At 41.9% G+C, this 27855-nt stretch overlaps 2 non-coding genes across 2 annotated transcripts; both read left to right on the plus strand.

Annotated features, from left to right (window-relative positions):
* The first annotated feature begins 26499 nt into the window (after positions 1-26499).
* On the plus strand, positions 26500-26613 carry LOC140285780 (U5 spliceosomal RNA). The gene has a single exon (XR_011910732.1). It is a non-coding gene; the product is annotated as a U5 spliceosomal RNA (small nuclear RNA).
* Positions 26614-26921: 308 nt separating this feature from the next.
* Positions 26922-27105, plus strand: LOC140285747 (U2 spliceosomal RNA). Its single transcript, XR_011910721.1, has one exon. It is a non-coding gene; the product is annotated as a U2 spliceosomal RNA (small nuclear RNA).
* Positions 27106-27855: the final 750 nt, after the last annotated feature.

The following is a 27855-nucleotide window of genomic DNA, read 5'->3' on the forward strand; positions in this document are numbered from 1 at the left end:
ACAAAATAGTGTGTGGGTTGGGCACAGTAGGAGCATGTGGCTGAACTGCAGCATTCACCGCTTGGAGGTCCTGTACAAAACGCCATTCATCTGGCTGGCCAGCATCTTTAATCTTTTTAACAGGAAACAATGGAGTAAGCACAGGTGAATTTTCAAAAGGAACAATAACGCCTGTTTTCTGAAAAGATTGAAAAACAGGTTTAATCCCTTTAATTGCTTCAGGCTTAAAAGGGTATTGTTTTTTACATGGACAAAAGTCTGATTTAGGGGTGACAATTACTGGTTCACAGCCTTTTATCAACCCCACATCATATTTGCTCTTAGCCCAAAGATCATTGGGCACTTCAGCCAACATGGGTATCGAAGACAAATCTGTTTCAGATAAAAAACATGCTTCAAAATGTGATTCTGTGGTAGGAATTAAGTCCACAGTTCTTTGACAATGCATTGTACTCAAAAATATTTTTTTGTATGCTGACAATCGTTCAGAAAACATCAAATTTGGATCAGCAGGTGAAACAGTCCACTCCATTTCTTTCTGACATGTAGCAACAAACTCTCCCACACCTTGTCACTGCCAGTGTGTACGTTTGGCCAAGGAAATGTGAGGGCGAGTACCACAAACATTAAAAAAATCGAAGTGCTCTGGAGTGAGCGACACAGCCAATAAAGTAGGCGCACATATTTTTTCACTTCTTCTCATTCTTCTTCATTGTCAGGCCCCAAAGAAATGTGTGATGTGCAGTGCAAATCAGTAGGTTGCATGAAATCAGAAAGGGGTGAAACTAACGCTTTTGCTTCTTCCACTAGTTGTTGTGAAAAAGGAGAGCTGGGAAGTTTCCACTCATAAGCATATGTAAGTGCCGATGAATCAAACTGCACTGCTGTGAAAACTTTGTCAGGCTGTAACATAACCTTAACACCCTCTGGTGTAGAAGTTAAAATAATGCCTAATTTACACATGAGATCACAGCCCATCAGGTTAATGGGACACAACTCTGATAACAAAAATGAGTGTTTGAAGGAGAGCTCATCGGGAGTGACAACACGCAATGGGCATTGTCATTTTCTCCTTCACAACCTGGCCTGAGGCAGACATACAGTAAACGTGGTTTCCACTTAACTTTGGAGGACAATAAAACTCCCCTGACGTCACTACTGATGAACATAAGTTCCCATATTCTGAGAGAAATATCTTTGCTCTAGGACGGAAATAGCATGCAAAACTTTACTACGTGAATCACAGTCGGCAAGCGTTTCTTCACTACACAGAGCAGGAAAAATGTGTGAGTGTGTTTGTGCTATCACCCATTAGTGGAGGCTCCGCTGCCGCGTGACGTCCAGAACCTGCCTCCCACCCTCAGTCAGCCTTTTGCCCAATTTCTTTGGTTGCCCGCTCATCACGTCATCTGTCTTTGGTTGATAGTTGATTGTTCTTCTAACTTTCCTCCTAAATTTCATCACTTTTCAGCTGTGGACAGTCCTTCTTCCAGTGTCCAGTCTGGCCACAGTAAAAACAAATATTCGGATCATAGCTCTGATCCCACACGTCCACGTCTTCGACTTCGGCCTCGTCCTCTGTTTACACCAACTGCGTAATACATGGTCATGGCTGCCAAATGCAGCTCCTTTTCACACTTGTCCCTTTTGGTTGTCTTACGCGTCTCAACTTGGTTATGAGCATGGCGAGCATATCGGCGAACGTCAGCCAAACGAGGACCCTCACACCATCCCACGTAAATGTTCTTTACTTCAGTGGCGACATCTGGCATGAGGCCTTTAATTATTGCATTGCATGCAATACTCTCCCATGGTCCTGATTCATTACCCAAATCCCTTGGTCTCTGATGACCGCTGTGCTTGCTGACTTCCTCAAGGAGGCGGTGTACAAAATCATCAGTCCCTTCACCGGGTTTCTGTTTGCAGGTGTAAATGTGGGACATATTGATTTTGGTTGGAAATTGAGTGGTGATGGCTTGACACAGTCTTTGGTTGGTTGCTTCATATTGAGCGTTATCATTATGTCCTCGTTCACTGTTGGTAGGTCGCAAATCCAGTTGTAGCATACTGGCCTCTATTTTGCAGAGGTCGGACGGTTTGAACTTTTTTGCCAATATGCGATGCAATTCAACCCCAGTCGGGCAGAATTGTGCGCAGAAATCTCGCAACTCGTCAGCAAAATGGGGTCCAGAAATCTCTGGATCTGGTAAGCATTGTTATGCTTCCATGATGTCAGTCTCAGTCCAGGGTCGATAAACCAGTAATGGTCCAGTGGGAACTGCAACTTTAACCATAGGCATGGTTTGAATCTGGTTTTGTTTTTTCTCACGTTTAGATCTCTGAAGTCCAGATTGTGGGTAAAGGATTTTTGTCACTTGCGTTAAAAGTACTTGGGCAGGTACGCTGGAGAACCAAACGTCTTCCTTTTCCTCATCATCAGACCTATGTAGCTGATGTTGTGAGAATGATGGAATTTCTTCCCGAGGGAGGATGGAAGAAGTCCCTTCTTCCCGAGAGCCAGAGGCTTGTGGCAGGGCTGGCTGTTGTTGTTGCAGGCGTCGTGGAGGGCAGGAGTCCAGGTCTGGATCCGGCACAGCTAATACTAAATTATTATCATCATTCCGTCATGGCATTTGTTTAACATTTTCCTTTCTTTCTCTTAATACACTTTATTTTTTCCAAAATTCTATACCTTTCTTACTTCTTATTTAAACTTAATTTTCTTTTTTTTTGCTTCATCTCTTTCTCATATTTGCAAAACTTTTCTTCTAATTTTCTTATTTCTAACATACTAAAAGAACCTTCTGGTGGAAAACCTCTGGACCATATGTCTTTTTCATTTCATCATGCTTAGGTCCCCCGGTAGGGTCAAAAGTCTGAGACCTACTGTTTCCAATTCTCAGACTTGGAATGGGGAAATATATTCCTTCACTCAAAGGACGTCTCCAATGAGGACCTTAATCTGTACTCACACTTCTTCGGAGTACTTCACACTTCTTCGGACTGCTTCAAAAGTTTCACTTACCCATGAAATCTCTGTCTCACTAATGACACAACCGGGAAACCCTCTTTTATTCAAATAAAAACTAAAAAGCAGTCCTATCGTCTCAGACTATCATATTTCAAAAATGATCCCAGCGCTGGTATTCAAGAAAAGGACCTGCCAGTCCTCTCTCTCAGAAAAGCCCTTGGAGGTATGAGGCTGGAACAGCTACTTCAGTCCAGGCTGGCCATGCACTGCGATCCGGTCCAGAGACACCAGTCGAGGGATCCTGTTCGTGACGCCAAAATTGTGGTGGAAATTTAGTAACGCACAGAGTCAGTTATTTTCTTCTGAGGAGATAAGAGGCTTTGATAATAATATCTTGAAAGAGAGAACAACACAGTACAGAATACAGAGTTGCTCTGACCACTGAAGCAAAAACACACAGTTATATTGCCCGCTCATCACGTCATCTGTCTTTGGTTGATAGTTGATTGTTCTTCTAACTTTCCTCCCCAACCATCAGTTTAGGTTACCCAAAAGGAGTGTATTGCTCCATCACAAGTATGCTTCTTTCACATACAGGGTAATATGAGGAATTTTATGCCTGAAACCTATTTAGACATGCAAAAATATGAAGGACAAAGCAGTTTTAACTTGGTTTGAGTGAAGGAATTCATTTTATAACAAAATCTGAAATTGTGTAGAACTCGTGAAAATAAGCTTATTCTCGGATTCCTAAAGGTTCAGTGTTGTTCTTTCCTATCCTGCAAAGTACAACGTTCTTTTTTGTTTAAAGCTATTTAGACATGGATAAATATGAAGGACAAAGCAGTTTTAACTTGGTTTGAGTGAAGGAATTAATTTTATATCAAAATCCGGAATTGTGTAGAACTCGTGAAAAGAAGCTTATTCTTGGATTCCTGAAAAAAATTAGTGTTGTTGTTTCCTATCCTGAAAAGTACTACGTTCGTTTTTGTTTAAAGGTATTTAGACATGGATAAATATGAAGGACAAAGCAGTTTTAACTTGGTTTGAGTGAAGGAATTAATTTTATATCAAAATCCGATATTGTGTAGAACTCGTCAAACGACGCTTATTCTCGGATTCCTGAAAAGGTTTAGTGTTGTTCTTTCCTATCCTGCAAAGTACAACGGTCTTTTTTGTTTAAAGCTATTTGGACATGGATAAATATGAAGGACAAAGCAGTTTTAACTTAGTTTGAGTGAAGGAATTCATTTTATGTCAAAATCCGAAATTGTGTAGAACTCATGAAAGTAAGCTTATTCTCGGATTCCTGAAACTTTAGATTTGCTCTTTCTTTTACTGCAAAGTACAACGTTGAGCAGCACTAATGAGTTGTTTCTATTGTTGGCAGGCTTTACCTTTGCGGATGAAGCCCTTTCTGTCTGTGCAAAAGAAATCTTGTTACTGTGCAGAGTGACTTCTCTGAGTAGAGTCGCCTTACTTGTTGCGACTGTGCCGATGTTCGAAGCTGGAGTGCAAAGTTGTTGCTTGAATGGTGCTCGCTGGAGCGTGTGGTAGTGTAAAGTTATACCATTTAAAAGGACTGAAGAGTGCTCAGTGCAGCGGGTGGGCGGAGGTGCGGAATGCGAAGTAGACTTTAACACGGCTCTGGGAGCGAGCCGAGTGCGGGCTAACCAGGAGAATTGCTTGAAAGAAACACGACACGGAATGAGGTGGCTGTTTTGGAACAAGTTTGTACACCCCGACCTGATCTTTTAGAGACTCCTCTTCCAAACTCTGACATGATTCTTTTTGTAGATGGATCAGCTTTGCGTGATCCAGCCACAGGTACTAACTGTGTTTGGTTTGCAGTATGTTCTTCACATGACACTTTGTTGTCTGGTTCTCTTCCTAAACATTTCTCTGCTCAAACTACTGAGCTTATTGCACTTACTGAAGCTTGTAAGTTGGCAGCTGGTAAGTCTGTCACTATTTACACAGATTCCAGATATGCTTTTGGTGTTGTTCATGACTTTGGTGCGCTGTGAAAACACAGGCATTTCCTTAAATCAGATGGTAAAACTATTCTGAACTCCAAGCAGGTTTCTGATCTTCTTGATGCGATCCTTTTGCCTACAGCAATCTCGGTCTGTAAGTGTGCGGCTCACACTAACTCAGACGATCCTGTTGCTTGTGGCAATGCCAGAGCTGATGCTGCAGCTAAGCAAGCAGCTAATTTTTTTCCTGTTTTCGCTTCCCTCTCTTTGCAGGCAGAAGACTCCCTCACAGATCTCCATGCTTTGCAAACTTTTGCCTCTGCAGATGAAATTTGGTCCTCTGGACGCATTTGGTCCTCTGTGGGTGCAACTCATACGGATGGTGTTTGGATGGGACCTGATGGTAAACCCTGTCTACCTAAACATTTTTTTCCTCATTTTTCAAAATTGACACATGGTTTGAACCATGTGTCAAAAGGGGGGATGCTGAATGCACTCACTGCTCAGTGGTTCACAAAAGGGTTCAGTTCATATGCGCAAAAATACTGTCAGTCATGTATGGTTTGTGCCACACATAATGTAGGAAAGGCATTACACACATCGCAAGTTGCACACCCTCCACCAGAGAAACCTTTTGAACATTTGATGATGGATTTTGTTGAACTCACACCAGCTGAAGGAAAGAAATATGCACTAGTAATAGTGGACGTGTTTAGTAAATGGGTTGAAGTTTTCCCTGCAAAACATGCAAACAGTAATGCAGTGACTAAAGCACTGCTAAACAGAAATCATTCCTAGATGGGGCATTCCAGAGAAGATCAGCAGTGATAATGGCACACATTTTGTAAACACTGCATTGACTGAGGTTGGTAAATTCCTGGGAATAACCTTGCGCACACATTGTGCTTATCATCCACAGAGTGGAGGTGCTGTGGAAAGAGAAAATGGTACATTAAAGTCCAAGTTAGCCAAATGTTGTGAAGAAACAGGTCTGCCATGGACAAAAGCATTACCTATTGTGCTTACCTACATGAGAATGAGAATCAGAGCTCAAGTGAATCTCAGCCCATTTGAAATTTTATTTGGCAGACCTCCTAACCTGGGATTGGGACCTGTAACCAGACCCCTCCCTTCCACAACTGTTTGTGATGATGCTATGTTGTCTTACTGTCGAAACCTTTCCACTGTTCTATCTCAAGTTTCACAGACAGTAAAAGCAGCCCTTCCAGCCACAGAAAACACACCACTCCAACCAGATGACAGGTGGTGAAGGAACTTCGCAGGAAACATTGGAAGTCCAAGCGTTGGCAAGGCCCGTTCCAGGTGCTACTGGTCACTCACACAGCTGTTAAAGTTGCAGAGAGAGCAACCTGGATTCATGCCAGTCACTGTAAGAAGGTACCAGAACCAGTAGATGACTTCCACCCTGACATACATCAGCCTAACCAACACGCCCGGAAGGACAAAGATAAGAGTCAGCAGTAAAAGCTGTACTCCAACGGTGTGTTAAGTGCTAGTAACCTCTGACACCGAAGATTGAAACATCCTTACTGAGACCAGCGATGAAGATGATCATACACATGCTGTGAACCATGGAAGAAACTGTTTGTTGTTTGTATTTTCTTATTTGTAACCAGCATGTGCACATTGTATCTTGATTTCACAGGAAGCAATAATACAGGGCTGCTGTATTTCCCCACGACCCGAGAGACCACCAGACGCCCGAAACCACACAGCCCCCCCCAGCACACACCCAACCGCCCAGAGCGACGGGACAGCAACCCACCACCACCACTATGTGATCAAGCTAATCAGAAGGGACCAGAGAGAATTAAATTCAGCCAATTGATGTTTTGAGGAAGCAGACATTGTTTCCATGCTAATATAATCTAAAAGAAAATTTCTAAACTGGTTAATACACAGATTGTTCTTCGCTTTCCAGTTCATGAGAATAGTTTTCTTTGCTATACATAACACTGTGAGGATCATGTGTGCTAAGCTAAATTCCACATTGATGTTGTCTAAGTCACCCAGTATGCACAGTGTGGGGCATGCAGGAATGCTACACTTTAGTCATGTTGATAGGTCCGCACAGACTTCAAGCCAGAACCTCTGGACAGGCGCACGAAACCACAAAGCGTGTGCATAATCATCAGGTGTGTTATCTGTGCAATGTGAGCAGATGTTTGAGTGTGTTAGACCCATCCTGAACATCCTTTGTCCTGTATAGTGTGTTCTATGAAGAATTTTGTATTGTATGAGCTCTAAATTAGGATTTTGAGTCATTCTGAAGGTGTTCAAACATATATGTGGCCAGAAGCTATGACTAGAACTGATGGATAAATCTGCCTCCCATTTTGAGGACGGTAGAGACATTGTGTCATCTATCTTAGACAATAATTTATATATTTTTGATAGTAGTTTTGGGGTGCAGATGCTTAGAAATTCTACTACCCTAATCGGGAGTTGTAAGTCTGGTTGGTGGAGGATATATTTCTTTGTTATTATAGACTTAAGTTGTTGATATTCTAGGAATTTATTGCTGCCTATCTCATGTTGTGATATGAGCTCATCAAATGAAATAAAATGTCCATTTTGGATTATATGTTCCAGATGTTTGATTCCTTTGATCTTCCACAGAGTAAAGTTTAGCATTTTTTTGTTTTGCAGGATGTCAGGATTGTTCCAGATGGGTGTAAGCTTACACGGGACAAGTGAAGACTTTGTTATTTTAAGAAATTCCCACCAGGCTGTCAGAGAGGTGCTGATGTTAATGCTTTTGAAACATTTGTGATTTTTTACGTTTTGACTAATAAGTGGCAGGTCAGAGATTTCCAGATTATCACACAATGCTTGTTCTATATTTATCCATGTTCATCTATTGGGCTAGGTTTAAACCATTTTGATATATACCGTAACCTATTGGCTAAGGAATAGTGCTGAAAATTAGGTAAATCTAATCCACCACTGTCCTTGGTCTTCTGTAGGGTTTTTAAACAAACTGTGGTTTGTTTTTCCACAGAAATTTGGAGATGCATGAATCTAGTGACTTAAACCAAGTAGCAGGTTGGTTTTATGGGGATCATTGAGAACAAATAGTTAACTTTTGGTAGTATCATCATTTTAATGGTTGTAACTCTCCCCATAAGTGATATAGGTAAGGACTTCCAACGAGAGAGATTGTCCTCTACTGTCATTAATAATTGCACATAAATTAGCTTTGTTAGCTCTGAGAGCCTGGACCAGAGTACGATTATCCGTCACTGCGGGAGCAGGGCATCAGGCTAGTTGGCATAGCCACCTTCCCCATGGTGAGCTTTGCTTGGTTGAGACGCTTGCTCCCCCCCCCCCCCCTTGTTCCTCGGCTGACCAACTAGGAACAATCGGGCCCTATTCGATAGCTGCCTTGTCTTTTACTCTGTGCAAAAGACAAGGCAGCAACAAAAACACCACGAGAATCCCGTATTGAGGCTTTGTTCTGATCGCTCATTCGGTGTCGCGTTTCTTTCAAGCAATTCTCCCTGTTAGCCCACACTCGGCTCGCTCCCATAGCTGTGTTACAGTCTACTTCGCATTCACTCTCTTTTCTCAGCAGACTCTTGGGATTTTATCTATAAAATGAATTCCTTCACTCAAACTATGTGAAAACTGCTTTGTCCTTAATATTTACCATGTCTAGAAAGATTTAAACAAAAAAAACAACGTTGTACTTTGCAGTAAAAGAAAGAGCAAATCTAAAGTTTCAGGAATCCGAGAATAAGCTTACTTTAATGAGTTCTTCACGATTTCAGATTTTGCTATAAAATGAATTCCTTCACTCAAACTAAATTAAAACTGCTAAACCGCTAATCTGTTATATGTAAGGCAGATGTCAAATTCACCGAAATAGGATCAAAGGGTATTCGGCCAATCGAGCTGTAGCAGCTTCGGTAAAAGAGTATAAGTTGAAGAGTTTGTGAATAAAGGTGTGTGCACACATAGTGTGCTGTACGAAAATAGGCAGGGAGCAATGCCGGCTGGGGTATATGTTCTTGTATGTTGTCTGACTGTTTGATTTGAATGTGTTGTGTAAGTGTCCTGTTGAATGTTACATGTTTGGGCTTTGACACGCTTCACTGTGGTTGTTAACTGTGTGGTGTGTCCTGAAATGTTATATGTTTGGGCTGTGTGACATGCTTAATGCTTGTCAGTAGCTACCCACTTATTCATATATAGCAACTGACAACATAAGAAGTCCGGACATACTTTGATAGTAGTTGTAGAAGTATCCTTATTGATAATAGATCACTAATTCATAGTGATAGAACAGTAGATGAACAGGTGCTTGCACATGTCTCACGAAAATAAAATGGGTGTATGATTGCTGACGGCAGAGCAATACTGCCAAACTTATGAGTTCTTGTGGCAAACTTGATTCAGTGTCTTGACGTGTATACGCTGTTTCGCTGACTTGATTGTCACAAGAAACAAAGTGTGTTTGATAAGATCCGACCATTTTATTACGGGAGGATCAGTATGTATGGATTCTGATGTGACTGATAAACCCATTCGTATCTTAAGCATAATCTAATACGTGAGACAACGCCCTGGCACACGATAAAAAAAAAAAAGAGAGAGAGCGGTTTTGTGTCCCCACAGTCCATAATGTAGAAAAGAGAGAAAAAAGCCTTTCTGATTTGGTGTGTGTGCTCATAGTGCAGAGTGTAGAGAAAAGAAAGCCGTTTTGGTGTCACGGGTGTTGTGACTTACACACACACATTTCTAAATTGAGAAAGGAAATTATTTTAGAGGAAGCACTAGAGTTTAGATCCCACATTTGTTGATAGGCATTCATTTATTTCTTCACTTCTGATGAAGTTTCAACAATAAACAACAAACTTTGTATTATGAGAAAGAACCAGACTCATTCTTCAGGAATCCGAAAATAAGCTCTATTTTGTGAGTTATGCACGAATTCGGATTCTCCTATAAAACGAATTCATTAACTCAAACCAAGTTAAGACTGCTTTGTCCTTCATATTTATTCATGTCTAATCAAGTTTCAACGATAAACAACGTTGTACTTTGTAGAATGAGAAAGAACTTCTTCAGCAATAAGCATCTCTCGACATATGACGAAATACAGATTTTGCTATAAAATTAATTCCTTCTATCAGCCTGACTTAAAACTGTTTGTCCTCCTTATTTATCCACTTCAAATCAAGTTTCAACAATTAAAAAAAATTTGTAGTTTGAGAAAGAACAACTTAATCTTCAGCAATCAGTATAAAAAGAGGTGCAAATGCCAACCATACATACCTAAAAGGTGGAGCGGAAGTATTCAGCTGCAAGTAGGTGTGAATGTTCGACCATAATTTGTAAAAAGCGGGTAAGAAAAGGTTCGAATGCCCGACTATATATTAACAAAAGCGGGAGGAGAGGTCTTCGGATGAGAGTGGGTGAGAATTTCCAACCATAATCTATAAAATACGGTGAAATAAAATATGTGAATGCCTCATAGAACACTAAAAGCGGAAGTGTTCGGCTGCAAGAAGGTGTGGATGTCCGACTATATTTGGTGAAAAGCAGGTGAAGCAAGGTCTGAATGCCCAACCTTACATCATCAAAAGCGAGATCAGAGGTGTTTGGCTGCAAGAAGGCCATAGTTTGCCAAAAGCGGGTAAGGTGCGAATGACCGACTAAATATCAACAAAAGTGGGGGCGGAGGTCTTCGGATGCAAGTGGGTGTGAATATCCCACCATACAAGTATGGTGGAGAGGAAGCTGTGAATGGCCGACCATAGTAAAAGGCGGGTGAGAGAAGGTGCGAATGTCAAACCATATATAATCAAAACAGGGAGCGGAGGTGTTCTGCTGTAAGAAGGTGTGAATGTCCAACCATAGTTGGTAAAAAGCGGGTAAGAAAAGGTTAAAATACCCGACTGTACACAATCAATAGCGGGAGCGGAGTTGTTCGGCTACTAAAAGGTGTTAAAGTCCGACCATGGTTTGTAAAAAGCGGGTAAGAAAAGGTGCGAATGCCCGACAATGTATGATCAAAAGAGGGAGTGGAAGTTTTCGGCTGCAAGAAGGTCTGAATGTCCAACCATAATTTGTAAAAACCGGGGAAGAAAAGGCTCGAAAGCCCGACTATACACCATCAAAAGTGGGAGCGGAGGTGTTCAGCTGCAAGACGGTCTGAATGTCCATCAATAATTGCTAGAAAACATGAAAGAAAATTTTCGAATATCAAACTGCACATGATCATAAGCGGGAGAGGAGGTGTTCAGCTGCAAGAAGGTGTGAATGTCTACCCATAATTACTGAAAAATGGGTAAGAAAAGGTGCGAATGCCTAACCATACATCATCAAAAGAGGGAGCGGAGGTGTTCCGCTGTAAGACGGTGTGAATGTCCGACCATAGATGGTAAAAAGCGGGTAAGAAAAGGTTAAATTACCCGACTGTACACAATCAAAAGAGGGAGCGGAGTTGTTCAGCTAAGAGAAGGTGTGAAAGTCCAACCTTGGTTTGTAAAAAGCGGGTAAGAAAAGGTTCGTATGCCCGAATATACACCATCAAAAGCGGAAGCGGAGGTGTTCGGCTGCAAGATATTGTGAACGTCCGATCAAAGTTTGTAAAAAGCAGTTAAGAAAAGTTTCGAATATCTAACCAAACATAATCAAAAGCGGGAGCAGAGCTGTTCGACTGGAAGTAGGTGTGAATGTCAGATCATAATTTGTAAAAAGCTGATGAGAAAGGGTGAGAATGCCCGACTATACACCATCAAATGCGGTAGCGGAGTTGTTCGGCTGCAAGTAGGTGTGAATCTCCAACCATAATTGCTGAAAAATGTGTTAGAAAAGGTAAAAATGCCGGTCCATACATCATCAAAATCTGGAGAGGTGGTGTTCAGCTGCAAGAAGGTCTAAATGTCCATCAATAATTGCTAGAAAACATGAAAGAAAATTTTCGAAAATCAAACCACACATGATCATAAGTGGGAGAGGAGGTGTTCAGCTGCAAGAAGGTGTGAATGTCCACCCATAATACCTGAAAAATGGGTAAAAAAAAGGTGCGAATGCCCAACCATACATCATCAAAAGCAGGAGTGCATGTGTTCGGCTACAAGAAGGTGTGAACGTCCAACCAAAGTTTGTAAAAAGCAGTTAAGAAAAGGTTCGAATATCCAACCATACATAATCAAAAGCGGGAGCAGAGCTGTTCGACTGCAAGTAGGTGTGAATGTCAGATCATAATTTGCAAAAAGCTGATGAGAAAGGGTGAGAATGCCCGACTATACACCATCAAATGCGGGAGCGGAGTTGTTCGGCTGTGAGTAGGTGTGAATCTCCGACCATAATTGCTGAAAAATGTGTTAGAAAAGGTAAGAATGCCGGTCCATACATCATCAAAAGCGAGAGAGGTGGTGTTCGGCTGCAAGTAGGTGTGAATGTCCAGCCATAATTACTCACAAACGGGTAAGAAAAGGTAGTATTGCCAGACCATATATGATCAAAACAGGGAGCGGAGGTGGTTCAGCTGCAAGAAGGTTTGAATGTCCGACTAAAGTTCAAATATATTAACAAAAGCGGGAGGAGAGGTCTTCGGATGAGAGTGGTTGAAAATTTCCAACCATAATGTATAAAATGCGGTGAAAAAAAGGTGTGATAGAACACTAAAAGGTGGAGCGGAAGTGTTCGGCTGCAAGAAGGTGTGACTGTCCGACTATATTTGGTGAAAAGCAGGTGAAGCAAGGCCTGAATGCCCAACCTTACATCATCAAAAGCGAGATCAGAGGTGTTTGGCTGCAAGAAGGCCATAGTTTGCCAAAAGCGGGTAAGGTGCGAATGTCCGACTAAATATCAACAAAATTTGGGGCGGAGGTCTTCGGATGCAAGTGGGTGTGAATGTCCGACTATATTTGGTGAAAAGCAGGTGAAGCAAGGTCTGAATGCCCAACCTTACATCATCAAAAGCGAGATCAGAGGTGTTGGGCTGCAAGAAGGCCATAGTTTGCCAAAAGCGGGTAAGGTGCGAATGACCGACTAAATATCAACAAAAGTGGGGGCGGAGGTCTTCGGATGCAGGTGGGTGTGAATATCCCACCATACAAGTATGGTGGAGAGGAAGCTGTGAATGGCCGACCATAGTAAAAGGCGGGTGAGAGAAGGTGCGAATGTCAAACCATACATAATCAAAACAGGGAGCGGAGGTGTTCTGCTGTAAGAAGGTGTGAATTTCCAACCATAGTTGGTAAAAAGCGGGTAAGAAAAGGTTAAAATACCCGACTGTACACAATCAATAGCGGGAGCAGAGTTGTTCGGCTACTAAAAGGTGTGAAAGTCCGACCATGGTTTGTAAAAAGCGGGTAAGAAAAGGTGCGAATGCCCGACAATGTATGATCAAAAGAGGGAGTGGAGGTTTTCGGCTGCAAGAAGGTCTGAATGTCCAACCATAATTTGTAAAAACCGGGGAAGAAAAGGCTCGAAAGCCCGACTATACACCATCAAAAGTGGGAGCGGAGGTGTTCAGCTGCAAGACGGTCTGAATGTCCATCAATAATTGCTAGAAAACATGAAAGAAAATTTTCGAATATCAAACTGCACATGATCATAAGCGGGAGAGGAGGTGTTCAGCTGCAAGAAGGTGTGAATGTCTACCCATAATTACTGAAAAATGGGTAAGAAAAGGTGCGAATGCCTAACCATACATCATCAAAAGAGGGAGCGGAGGTGTTCCGCTGTAAGACGGTGTGAATGTCCGAACATAGATGGTAAAAAGCGGGTAAGAAAAGGTTAAATTACACGACTGTACACAATCAAAAGAGGGAGCGGAGTTGTTCAGCTAAGAGAAGGTGTGAAAGTCCGACCTTGGTTTGTAAAAAGCGGGTAAGAAAAGGTTCGTATGCCCGAATATACACCATCAAAAGCGGAAGCGGAGGTGTTCGGCTGCAAGATATTGTGAACGTCCGACCAAAGTTTGTAAAAAGCAGTTAAGAAAAGGTTCGAATATCTAACTAAACATAATCAAAAGCGGGAGCAGAGCTGTTCGACTGCAAGTAGGTGTGAATGTCAGATCATAATTTGCAAAAAGCTGATGAGAAAGGGTGAGAATGCCTGACTATACACCATCAAATGCGGTAGCGGAGTTGTTCGGCTGTTAGTAGGTGTGAATCTCCAACCATAATTGCTGAAAAATGTGTTAGAAAAGGTAAAAATGCCGGTCCATACATAATCAAAATCGGGAGAGGTGGTGTTCAGCTGCAAGAAGGTCTAAATGTCCATCAATAATTGCTAGAAAACATGAAAGAAAATTTTCGAAAATCAAACCACACATGATCATAAGTGGGAGAGGAGGTGTTCAGCTGCAAGAAGGTGTGAATGTCCACCCATAATACCTGAAAAATGGGTAAAAAAAAAGGTGCGAATGCCCAACCATACATCATCAAAAGCAGGAGTGCATGTGTTCGGCTACAAGAAGGTGTGAACGTCCAACCAAAGTTTGTAAAAAGCAGTTAAGAAAAGGTTAGAATATTCAACCATACATAATCAAAAGCGGGAGCAGAGCTGTTCAACTGCAAGTAGGTGTGAATGTCAGATCATAATTTGCAAAAAGCTGATGAGAAAGGGTGAGAATGCCCGACTATACACCATCAAATGCGGGAGCGGAGTTGTTCGGCTGTGAGTAGGTGTGAATCTCCAACCATAATTGCTGAAAAATGTGTTAGAAAAGGTAAAAATGCCGGTCCATACATAATCAAAATCGGGAGAGGTGGTGTTCAGCTGCAAGAAGGTCTAAATGTCCATCAATAATTGCTAGAAAACATGAAAGAAACTTTTCGAAAATCAAACCGCACATGATCATAAGTGGGATAGGAGGTGTTCAGCTGCAAGGTGTGAATGTCCACCCATAATTCCTGAAAAATGGGCAAAAAAAAGGTGTGAATGCCCAACCATACATCATCAAAAGCAGGAGTGGAAGTGTTCGGCTACAAGAAGGTGTGAACATCCAACCAAAATATGTAAAAAGCAGTTAAGAAAAGGTTCGAATATCCAACCAAACATAATCAAAAGCGGGAACAGAGCTTTTCGACTGCAAGTAGGTGTGAATGTCAGATCATAATTTGCAAAAAGCTGATGAGAAAGGGTGAGAATGCCCGACTATACATCATCAAATGCGGGAGCGGAGTTGTTCGGCTGTGAGTAGGTGTGAATCTCCGACCATAATTGCTGAAAAATGTGTTAGAAAAGGTAAAAATGCCGGTCCATACATCATCAAAAGCGAGAGAGGTTGTGTTCGGCTGCAAGTAGGTGTGAATGTCCAGCCATAATTACTCACAAACGGGTAAGAAAAGGTAGTATTGCCAGACCATATATGATCAAAACAGGGAGCGGAGGTGGTTCAGCTGCAAGAAGGTTTGAATGTCCGACTAAAGTTCAAATATATTAAAGAAAGCGGGAGGAGAGGTCTTCGGATGAGAGTGGTTGAAAATTTCCGACCATAATGTATAAAATGCGGTGAAAAAAAGGTGTGATAGAACACTAAAAGGTGGAGCGGAAGTGTTCGGCTGCAAGAAGGTGTGAATGTCCGACTATATTTGGTGAAAAGCAGGTGAAGCAAGGTCTGAATGCCCAACCTTACATCATCAAAAGCGAGATCAGAGGTGTTTGGCTGCAAGAAGGCCATAGTTTGCCAAAAGCGGGTAAGGTGCGAATGTCCGACTAAATATCCACAAAATTTGGGGCAGAGGTCTTCGGATGCAAGTGGGTGTGAATATCCAACCATACAAGTATGGTGGAGAGGAAGCTGTGAATAGCCGACCATAGTTTGGAAAAAGCGGGTAAGAAAAGGTTTGAATACCCGAACATACACCATCAAAAGAGGGAGCGGAGGTGTTCCGCTGTACGAAGGTGTGAATGTCCGACCATAGTTGGTAAAAAGCGGGTAAGAAAAGGTTAAAATACCCGACTGTACACAATCAATAGCGGGAGCGGATGTGTTCGGTTACAAGAAGGTGTGAAAGTCCGACCATAGTTTGTAAAAAGCGGGTAAGAAAAGGTGCGAATGTCCGACAATGTATGATCAAAAGAGAGAGCGGAGGTTTTCGGATACAAGAAGGTTTGAATGTCCCACCATAGTTTGTAAAAAGCGGGTAAGAAAAGGTTCGAATGCCCGACTATACACCATCAAAAGTGGGAGCAGAGGTGTTCCGCTGTAAGACGGTGTGAATGTCCGACCATAGTTGGTAAAAAGCGGGTAAGAAAAGGTTAAAATACCCGACTGTACACAATCAATAGCGGGAGCGGAGTTGTTCGGCTACAAGAAGGTGTGAAAGTCCGATCATGGTTTGTAAAAACCGGGAAGAAAAGGCTCGAAAGCCCGACTATACACCATCAAAAAGAAGGTTTGAATGTCCATCAATAATTGCTTTAAAACAAGAAAGTAAATTTTCGAATATCAAACCGTATATGATCATAAGCGGGAGAGGAGGTGTTCCGCTGTAAGACGGTGTGAATGTCTGACCATAGTTGGTAAAAAGCGGGTAAGAAAAGGTAAAATACCCGACTGTACACAATCAATAGCGGGAGCGGAGTTGTTCGGCTACTAAAAGGTGTGAAAGTCCGACCCTGGTTTGTAAAAAGCGGGTAAGAAAAGGTTCGAATGCCCGAACATACTCCATCAAAAGAGGGAGCGGAGGTGTTCCGCTGTAAGACGGTGTGAATGTCCGATCATAGTTGGTAAAAAGCGGGTAAGAAAAGGTTAAAATACCCGACTGTACACAATCAAAAGAGGGAGCGGAGTTGTTCAGCTAAGAGAAATAGTGAAAGTCCGACCATGGTTTGTAAAAAGCGGGTAAGAAAAGGTTCGTATGCCCGAATATACACTATCAAAACCGGAAGCGTAGGTGTTCGGCTGCAAGAAGGTGTGAACGTCCGACCAAAGTTTGTAAAAAAGCAGTTAAGAAAAGGTTCGATTATCTAACCAAACATAATCAAAAGCGGGAGCAGAGCTGTTCAACTGCAAGTAGGTGTGAATGTTAGAGAATAATTTGCAAAAAGCTGATGAGAAAGGGTGAGAAATCCCGACTATACACCATCAAATGCGGTAGCGGAGTTGTTCGGCTGTGAGTAGGTGTGATTCTCCAACCATAATTGCTGAAAAATGTGTTAGAAAAGGTAAGAATGACGGTCCATACATCATCAAAATCGGGAGAGGTGGTGTTCGGCTGCAAGAAGGCGTGAACGTCCGACCAAAGTTTGTAAAAAGCAGTTAAGAAAAGGTTTGAATATCCAACCGAACATAATCAAAAGCGGGAGCAGAGCTGTTCGACTGCAAGTAGGTGTGAATGTCAGATCATAATTGCTGAAAAATGTGATAGAAAAGACTAGAATGCCGGACAATACATCATCAAAAGCGGGAGAGGTGGTTTTTCGGCTGCAAGTAGATGTGAATGTCCAGCCATAATTACTCACAAACGGGGAAAGAAAAGGTAGTATTTCCAGACCACACATGATCAAAACAGGGAATGGAGGTGGTTCAGCTGCAAGGTGTGAATGTCTGACTAAAGTTTGTAAAAACCGTGTAAGACAAGGGGCGAATGCCCGACAATGTATGATCAAAAGAGGGAGCGGAGGTTTTCGGCTGCAAGGTCTGAATGTCCAACCATAATTTGTAAAAATCGGGGAAGAAAAGGCTCGAAAGCCCGACTATACACCATCAAAAGCGGGAGCAGAGGTGTTCAGGTGCAAGAAGGTCTGAACGTCCGACCAATAATTACTGAAAAATGGGTAAGAAAAGGTGCGAATGCCAAATCATACATCATCAAAAGCAGGAGCGGATGTGTTCGGCTACAAGAAGGTTTGAATGTCCAACCATAGTAAGTAATAGGTGGGTAAGAAAAGGCTCGAATGCCCGACTATACACCATCAAAAGCGGAAGCGGAGGTGTTCGGCTGCAAGACGGTGTGAACGTCCGACCAAAGTTTGTAAAAAGCATTAAGAAAATGTTCGAATATCCAACCAAACATAATCAAAAGCGGGAGCAGAGCTGTTCGACTGCAAGTAGGTGTGAATATCAGATCATAATTTGCAAAAAGCTGATGAGAAAGGGTGAGAATGCCCGACTATACACTATCAAATGCGGGAGCGGAGGTGTTCGTCTGTGAGTAGGTGTGAATGTCCGACCATAATTGCTGAAAAATGTGTTAGAAAAGGTAAGAATGCCGGACCATATATCATCAAAAGCGGGAGAGGTTGTGTTCGGCTGCAAGAAGGTGTGAATGTCCAGCCATAATTACTCACAAACGGGTAAGAAAAGGTACTATTGCCAGACCATATATGATCAAAACAGGGAGCGGAGGTGGTTCAGCTGCAAGAAGGTTTGAATGTCCGACTAAAGTTTGTAAAAAGCGGGTAAGACAAGGTGTGAATGCCCGACAATGTATGATCAAAAGAGGAGCGGAGGTTTTCGGCTGCAAGAAGGTCTGAATGTCCACCCATAATTACTGAAAAATGGGTAAGAAAAGGTGCGAAAGCCCAACCGCACATGATCATAAGTGGATGAGAAGGTGTTCGACTGCAAGTAGGTGTGAATGTAAGATCATAATTTGTAAAAAGCGGGTAAGAAAAGGTAAGAATGCCCAACCATAAATTATCATAAGCGGCAGCAGAGTTTCGGCTGGTATTTATCAATGTCTAGATAGATTTCAACAAAAAACAACGTTGTACTTTGCAGTAAAAGAAAGTGCAAGTCAAAAGTTTTAGGAATCCGAGAATAAGCTTATTTTCATGAGTTCTGCACGATTTCGGATTTTATGTATAAAATGAATTTCTTCACGCAAACTAAGTTAACATTGCTTTGTCCTTCATATGTACCCATTTCTACATATATTTCAAGCATAAACTTCCTCATATTACCCTGAATGAGAAAGAGCCACACTTGTGATTAAGCCATACCTCCCTTTTGAGGAGTTCTGCATGATTTGGGATTTTATCTATAAAATTAATTCCTTCACTCAAACTATGTTAAAACGGCTTTTACCTTCATATTTATCAATGTCTCGATAGATTTAAACAAAAAACAACGTTGTACTTTGCAATAAAAGAAAGAGCAAATCAAAAGTTTTAGGAATCCGAGAATAAGCTTATTTTCATGAGTTCTGCACGATTTCGGATTTTATGTATAAAATGAATTCATTCACTCAAACCAAGTTAAAACTGCTTTTTCCTTCATATTTATCAATGTCTAGATCGACTTCAACAAAGAACAACATTGTATTTTGCAGTAGAAGAAAGAGCAAAACTGAAGGATCAGGAATCCGAGAATAAGCTTCTTTTCATACGTTCTGCATGATTTGGGATTTTATGTATAAAATGAATTCCTTCACTCAAACTAAGTTAACACTGCTTTGTCCTTCATATGTACCCATTTCTACATATATTTCAAGCATAAACTTCCTCATACTACCCTGAATGAGAAAGAACCACACTTGTGATTAAGCCATACGCCCCTTTTGAGGAGTTCTGCATGATTTGGGATTTTATCTATAAAATCAATTCCTTCACTCAAACTATGTTAAAACGGCTTTTACCTTCATATTTATCAATGTCTCGATAGATTTAAACAAAAAAACAACGTTGTACTTTGCAGTAAAAGAAAGAGCCAATCAAAAGTTTTAGGAATCCGAGAATAAGCTTATTTTCATGAGTTCTGCACGATTTCGGATTTTATGTATAAAATGAATTCATTCACTCAAACCAAGTTAAAACTGCTTTTTCCTTCATATTTATCAATGTCTAGATCGACTTCAACAAAGAACAACGTTGTATTTTGCAGTAGAAGAAAGAGCAACACTGAAGGATCAGGAATCCGAGAATAAGCTTGTTTTCTTATGGGCAAGTGGGAACTGCTTTGTCCTTCATAATTATCAATGTGTAGATGGATTTCAACTTCTTCTACTGCAAAGTCCAATGTTTTTCTTTGTTGAAGTCGATCTAGACATTGATGAATATGGAAGGACAAAGCAGTTTTAACTTGGTTTGAGCAAAGCAATTCATTTTATAGCAAAATCCGAAATCGTGCAGAACTCATGAAAGTAAGCTTATTCTCGGATTCCTGAAACTTTAGATTTGCTCTTTCTTTTACTGCAAAGTACAACGTTGTTTTTTTGTTTAAATATTTCTAGACATGGTAAATATGAAGGACAAATCAGTTTTAACATAGTTTGAGTGAAGTAATGCATTTTATAAGCAAAATCCCAAATCATGCAGAACTCACGAAATGCTTTTTCTCGCTTTTCACTGCTTTTTACAAACTTTGGTCGGACGTTCACACCTTCTTGCATCCGAACACCTCCGCTTCCGCTTTTGATGATGTATATTCGGGCATTCGAACCTTTTTTTACCCGCTTTTTACAAACCATTGTCAGACTTTCACACCTTCTTGCAGCCGAACACCACCTCTCCCAATTTTGATGATGTATGGTCCAGTATTCTTACCTTTTCTAACACATTTTTCAGCAATTATGGTCGGACATTCACACCTACTCACAGCTGGACACCTCCGCTCCCGCTTTTGATCATACAATGTCGGGACATCGCTCCTTGTCTTACCAGCTTTTTACAAATTTTAGTCGAACATTCACACCTTCTTGCAGCTGAAGACCTCCGCTCCTGCTTTTGATGATGTATAGTCGGGCTTTCGAGCCTTTTCTTACCCGGTTTTTACAAATTATGGTTGGACATTCAGACCTTGCAGCCGAACACCTCCACTCTCTCTTTTGATCATACATTGTTGGGCATTCGCACCTTGTCTTACCCGCTTTTTACAAACTATAGTCAGACATTCACACCTTGCAGCTGAACCTCCGCTCCCTGTTTTGATCATGTATGGTCTGGCAATACTACCTTTTCTTCCCCCGTTTGTGAGTAATTATGGCTGGACATTCACACCTACTTGCAGTCGAACAGCTCTGCTCCCGCTTTTGATTATGTTTGGTTGGATATTCGAACCTTTTCTTAACTGCTTTTTACAAACCATGGTCGGACTTTCACACCTTCTTGTAGCCGAACAACTCCGCTCCCGCTATTGATTGTGTACAGTCGGGTATTTTAACCTTTTCTTACCCGCTTTTTACCAAATATGATCGGACATTCACACCTTCGTACAGCGGAACACCTCCGCTCCCTCTTTTGATGGTGTATAGTCGGGCATTCAAACCTTTTCTTACCCGCTATTTACAAACTATGGTAGGACATTCAAACCTTCGTGTATCCGAAAACCTCCGCTCTCTCTTTTGATCATACATTGTCGGACATTCGCACCTTTTCTTACCCGCTTTTTACAAACCATGGTCAGACTGTCACACCTTCTTGTAGTCGAACACATCCGCTCCCGCTATTGATTGTGTACAGTCGGGTATTTTAACCTTTTCTTACCCGCTTTTTACCAAGTATGGTCGGACATTCACACCTTCGTACAGCGGAACACCTCCGCTCCCTCTTTTGATGGTGTATGTTCGGGCATTCAAACCTTTTCTTACCCGCTTTTTCCAAACTATGGTCGGCTATTCACAGCTTCCTCTCCACCATACTTGTATGGTGGGATATTCACACCCACTTGCATCCGAAAACCTCCGCCCCAAATTTTGTTGATATTTTGTCGGACATTCGCACCTTACCCGCTTTTGGCAAACTATGGCCTTCTTGCAGCCAAACAACTCTGATCTTGCTTTTGATGATGTAAGGTTGGGCATTCAGACCTTGCTTCACCTGCTTTTCACCAAATATAGTCGGACATTCACACCTTCTTGCAGCCGAACACTTCCGCTCCACCTTTTAGTGTTCTATCTGACCTTTTTTTTCACCGCATTTTATACATTATGGTTGGAAATTTTCAACCACTTTCATCCGAAGACCTCTCCTCCCGCTTTTGTTAATATATTTTAACTTTAGTTTGACATTCAAACCTTCTTGCAGCTGAACCACCTCCGCTCCCTGTTTTGATCATATATGGTCTGGCAATACTACCTTTTCTTACCCGTTTGTGAGTAATTATGGCTGGACATTCACACCTACTTGCAGCCGAACACAACCTCTCTCGCTTTTGATGATGTATGGACCGGCATTTTTACCTTTTCTAACACATTTTTCAGCAATTATGGTCGGAGATTCACACCTACTCACAGCCGAACAACTCCGCTCCCGCATTTGATGATGTATAGTCGGGCATTCTCACCCTTTCTCATCAGCTTTTTGCAAATTATGATCTGACATTCACACCTACTTGCAGTCGAACAGCTCTGCTCCCGCTTTTGATTATGTTTGGTTGGATATTCGAACCTTTTCTTAACTTCTTTTTACATATTTTGGTTGGACGTTCACACCTTCTTGTAGCTGAACACTTCCACTCCTGCTTTTGATGATGTATGGTTGGGCATTCACACCTTTTTTTTGCCCATTTTTCAGGAATTATGGGTGGACATTCACACCTTGCAGCTGAACACCTCCTATCCCACTTATGATCATGTGCGGTATGATTTTCGAAAAGTTTCTTTCATGTTTTCTAGCAATTATTGATGGACATGTAGACCTTCTTGCAGCTGAACACCTCCGCTCCCGCTTTTGATCATACATTGTCAGGCATTAGCAACCTTGTCTTACCCACTTTTTACAAACTTTAGTCGAACAGTCACACCTTTTTGAAGCCGAACACCACCTCTACCGCTTTTGATGATGTATGGTCCAGCATTCTTACCTTTTCTAACACATTCTTCAGCAATTATGGTCGGACATTCACACCTACTCAGAGCCGAACACCTCCGCTCCCGCATTTGATGGTCTATAGTCGGGCATTCTACAGCGGAAAAGACTCATTCTTATGTTTGGTTAGATATTCGAACCTTTTCTTAACTGCTTTTTACAAACTTTGGTCGGACGTTCACAATATCTTGCAGCCGAACACCTCCGCTTCCGCTTTTGATGGTGTATATTCGGGCATACGAACCTTTTCTTACCCGCTTTTTACAAACCAAGGTCGGACTTTCACACCTTCTCTTAGCTGAACAACTCCGCTCCCTCTTTTGATTGTGTACAGTCGGGTAATTTAACCTTTTCTTACCCGCTTTTTACCATCTATGGTCGGACATTCACACCGTCTTACAGCGGAACACCTCCGCTCCCTCTTTTGATGATGTATGGTTAGGCATTCGCACCTTTTCTTACCCATTTTTCAGTAATTATGGGTAGACATTCACACCTTCTTGCAGCTGAACACCTCCTCTCCCGCTTATGATGATGTGTGGTTTGATATTCGAAAATTTTCTTTCATGTTTTCTAGCAATTATTGATGGACATTCAGACCGTCTTGAAGCTGAACACCTCCGCTCCCACTTTTGATGGTGTATAGTCGGGCTTTCGAGCCTTTTCTTCCCCGGTTTTTACAAATTATGGTTGGACATTCAGACCTTCTTGCAGCCGAAAACCTCCACTCCCTCTTTTGATCATACATTGTCGGGCATTCGCACCTTTTCTTACCCGCTTTTTACAAACCATGGTCGGACTTTCACACCTTCTTGTAGCCGAACAACTCCGCTCCCGCTATTGATTGTGTACAGTCGGGTATTTTAACCTTTTCTTACCCGCTTTTTACCAACTATTGTTGGACATTCACACCGTCTTACAGCGGAACACCTCCGCTCCCTCTTTTGATGGTGTATATTCGGGCACTCGAACCTTTTCTTACCCGCTTTTTACAAACTATGGTCGGACATTAAAACCTTCTTGTAGCCGAACACATCCACTCCTGCTTTTGATGATGTATGGTTGGGCATTCGTACCTTTTCTTACCCATTTTGCAGTAATTATGGGTGGACATTCACACCTTTTTGCATTTTAACACCTCCTCTCCCGCTTATGATCATGTGCGGTTTGATATTCGAAAATTCTCTTCCATGTTTTCTAGCAATTATTGATGGACATTCAGACCTTCTTGCAGCTGAACACCTCCGCTCCAGCTGTTGATGGTGTATAGTCGGGCTTTCGAGCCTTTTCTTCCCAGATTTTTACAAATTATGGATGGACATTCAGACCTTGTTTCAGCCGAAAACCTCCGCTCCCTCTTTTGATCATACATTGTCGGGCATTCGAACCTTTTCTTTCCCGCTTTTTACAAACTATGGTCAGACATTCACACCTTCTTGCAGCCGAACACTTCCGCTCTACCTTTTAGTGTTCTATGGGGTATTCACACCTTTTTTTTCACCGCATTTTATAGATTATGGTTGTAAATTCTCACCCACTCTTATCCGAAGACCTCTCCTTCTGCTTTGGTTAATATATAGTCGGGCATTCGAACCTTTTCTTACCCGCTTTTTACAAATTATGGTCGAACATTCACACCTACTTGCAGCCGAACACCTCCGCTCCCGCTTTTGATGGTGTATAGTCGGGCTTTCGAGCCTTTTCTTCCCCGGTTTTTACAAATTATGGTTGGACATTCAGACCTTGCAGCCGAAAACCTCCGCTCCCTCTTTTGATCATACATTGTCAGGCATTCGCACCTACTTGCAGCCGAATACTTCCGCACCACCTTTTAGTGATGTATGGTTGGCATTTGCACCTTTTCTTACCCTTTCTTACCCTACTGATTGCTTAAGATTAAGTTGTTTTTTCTCAAACTACAACATTTTTTTAATTGTTGAAACTTGATTTGAAGTGGATAAATAAGGAGGACAAACAGTTTTAAGTCAGGCTGATAGAAGGAATTAATTTTATAGCAAAATCTGTATTTCGTCATATGTCGAGAGATGCTTATTGCTGAAGAAGTACAAAGTACAACGTTGTTTATCGTTGAAACTTGATTAGACATGAATAAATATGAAGGACAAAGCAGTCTTAACTTGGTTAGAGTTAAGGAATTCGTTTTATAGGAGAATCCGAATTTGTGCATAACTCGTAAAATAGAGCTTATTTTCGGATTCCTGAAGAATGAGTCTGGTTCTTTCTCATAATACAAAGTTTGTTGTTTATTGTTGAAACTTCATCAGAAGTGAAGAAATAAATGAATGCCTATCAACAAATGTGGGATCTAAACTCTAGTGCTTCCTCTAAAATAATTTCCTTTCTCAATTCAGAAATGTGTGTGTGTAAGTCACAACACCCGTGACACCAAAACGGCTTTCTTTTCTCTCTTTTCTCTACACTCTGCACTGTGAGCACACACACCAAATCAGAAAGGCTTTTTTCTCTCTGTTCTACATTATGGACTGTGGGGACACAAAACCGCTCTCTCTTTTTTTTTTTTATTGTGTGCCAGGGCGTTGTCTCACGTATTAGATTATGCTTACGATACGAATGGGTTTATCAGTCACATCAGAATCCATACATACTGATCCTCCCGTAATAAAATGGTCGGATCTTATCAAACACACTTTGTTTCTTGTGACAATCAAGTCAGCGAAACAGCGTATACACGTCAAGACACTGAATCAAGTTTGCCACAAGAACTCATAAGTTTGGCAGTATTGCTCTGCCGTCAGCAATCATACACCCATTTTATTTTCGTGAGACATGTGCAGGCACCTGTTCATCTACTGTTCTATCACTATGAATTAGTTTATCTATTATCAATAAGGATACTTCTACAACTACTATCAAAGTATGTCCAGACTTCTTATGTTGTCAGTTGCTATATATGAATAAGTGGGTAGCTACTGACAAGCATTAAGCATGTCACACAGCCCAAACATATAACATTTCAGGACACACCACACAGTTAACAACCACAGTGAAGTGTCAAAGCCCAAACATGTAACATTCAACAGGACACTTACACAACACATTCAAATCAAACAGTCAGACAACATACAAGAACATATACCCCAGCCGGCATTGCTCCCTGCCTATTTTCCTACAGCTCACTATGTGTGCGCACACCTTTATTCACAAACTCTTCAACTTATACTCTTTTACCAAAGCTGCTACAGCTCGATTGGCCGAATACCCTTAGATCCTATTTCGGTGAATTTGACATCTGCCTTACATGTAACAGATTAGCGGTTTAGCAGTTTTAATTTAGTTTGAGTGAAGGAATTCATTTTATAGCAAAATCCGAAATCGTGAAGAACTCATGAAAGTAAGCTTATTCTCGGATTCCTGAAACTTTAGATTTGCTCTTTCTTTTACTGCAAAGTACAACGTTGTTTTTTTTTTGTTTAAATCTTTCTAGACATGGTAAATATGAAGGACAAAGCAGTTTTAACATAGTTTGAGTGAAGGAATTCATTTTATAGATAAAATCCCAAGAGTCTGCTGAGAAAAGAGAGTGAATGCGAAGTAGACTTTAACACGGCTCTGGGAGCGAGCCGAGTGTGGGCTAACCGGGAGAATTGCTTGAAAGAAACGCGACACCAAATGAGCGGTCAGAACAAAGCCTCAATACGGTGTTCCCGTGGTGTTTTTGTTGCTGCCTTGTCGATTGCACAGGGGCAAGCGTTTCAACCAAGCAACGCTCACCATGGGGAAGGTGGCTATGGCAACTAGCCTGATGCCCTGCTCCCGCAGTGACGGATAATCGTACTCTGGTTTCTCTTCATAACATACAAGTCTTTCGCCTTTTACTAAAGACTTTCGTGGAGAGCAGCACTAATGAGTTGTTTCTATTTTTGGCAGGCTTTACCTTTGCGGGTGAAGCCCTTTCTGTCTGTGCAAAAGAAATCTTGTTACTGTGCAGAGTGACTTCTCTGAGTAGAGTCGCCTTACTTGTTGCGATTGTGCCGATGTTCGAAGCTGGAGTGCAAAGTTGTTGCTTGAATGGTGCTTGCTGGAGCATGCGGGAGTGCAAAGTTATACCATTTAAAAGGGCTGAAGAGTGCTCAGTGCAGCGGGTGGGCGGAGGTGCAACGTGACACTCTGGCCACCTATGGCCATAAAAAGAACACTGCTACAAGTGCGCATTGTGCCAGCAAGGGCCCTCGGACCTGAAACAGTGGACAGTTATCGCTTCTCGGCCTTTTGGCTAAGATCAAGTGTAGTATCTGTTCTTATCAGTTTAATATGTCCTCTATACGAGGACTACATATTAAATGGATTTTTAAGAATAGGAGTTGAAAAAGAAGCTTGCTCCGTTCACTCCAAGCATCGACCCAGTACTGCAGTGCCGCTGGGAACGGTGCGCTCTTCTCTGCTCTTGTGAAAAAGCAAACAGCGGTGCAGGATGGAAGTTTCAGGGAGCCCAAGATGAAACTTTCTTTTAGTCTGCTGAGAAAAGAGAGTGAATGCGAAGTAGACTTTAACACAGCTCTGGGAGCGAGCCGAGTGTGGGCTAACCGGGAGAATTGCTTGAAAGAAACGCCATACCAAATGAGCGGTCAGAACAAAGCCTCAATACGGTGTTCCCGTTGTGTTTTTGTTGCTGCCGCTGTTTGCTTTTTCACAAGAGCGCACCTGTTGAGGGGGGGCCTGGGGGGGGCCTGGGTGATGGTGGGTCTCAGGCCCGGGCTGCTGCGACTGGTGTGACCGGGTGGTTTGTTTGTTTGTTTTTTGTTGTTGTTTGTTTGTTTTTTGTAGAGGTCCTCCGGAGTGGGGTTGGGTTTAGTGGGGTGGGGCGGGATGGGTACCTTCTGGGGGTACAGTAGCTCCCAGAATATGGTCGCTGCAGGCCCCGAGCCTGGTGGACATCAGGCCCTCCTGTCCTGTGTTGGCTCCCTTTTAAAAAGTACAGAACTTAGAACAGGTCTAGTCCCTGGCTTTCGGCAGAACTGTCTTCTTTACTTTTTTTTTTTTTCCCCTTATCGTGTTCAGTATTATGGCAGCAGAATTGTAGTCTGAATACCTTTGATGCCAAACAGATTTGCTTTGCCAAGGGAAGTTTTATAAATGTAAAGCTCCCCTTGATGCCCATTTATTTATTTCTGTTTACAATATATGACA

The sequence above is a fragment of the Leuresthes tenuis genome, unplaced genomic scaffold (genome assembly GCF_036924035.1).
Source record: "Leuresthes tenuis unplaced genomic scaffold, fLeuTen1.0.hap1 SCAF_56, whole genome shotgun sequence".
Taxonomy (NCBI): Eukaryota; Metazoa; Chordata; class Actinopteri; order Atheriniformes; family Atherinopsidae; genus Leuresthes; species Leuresthes tenuis.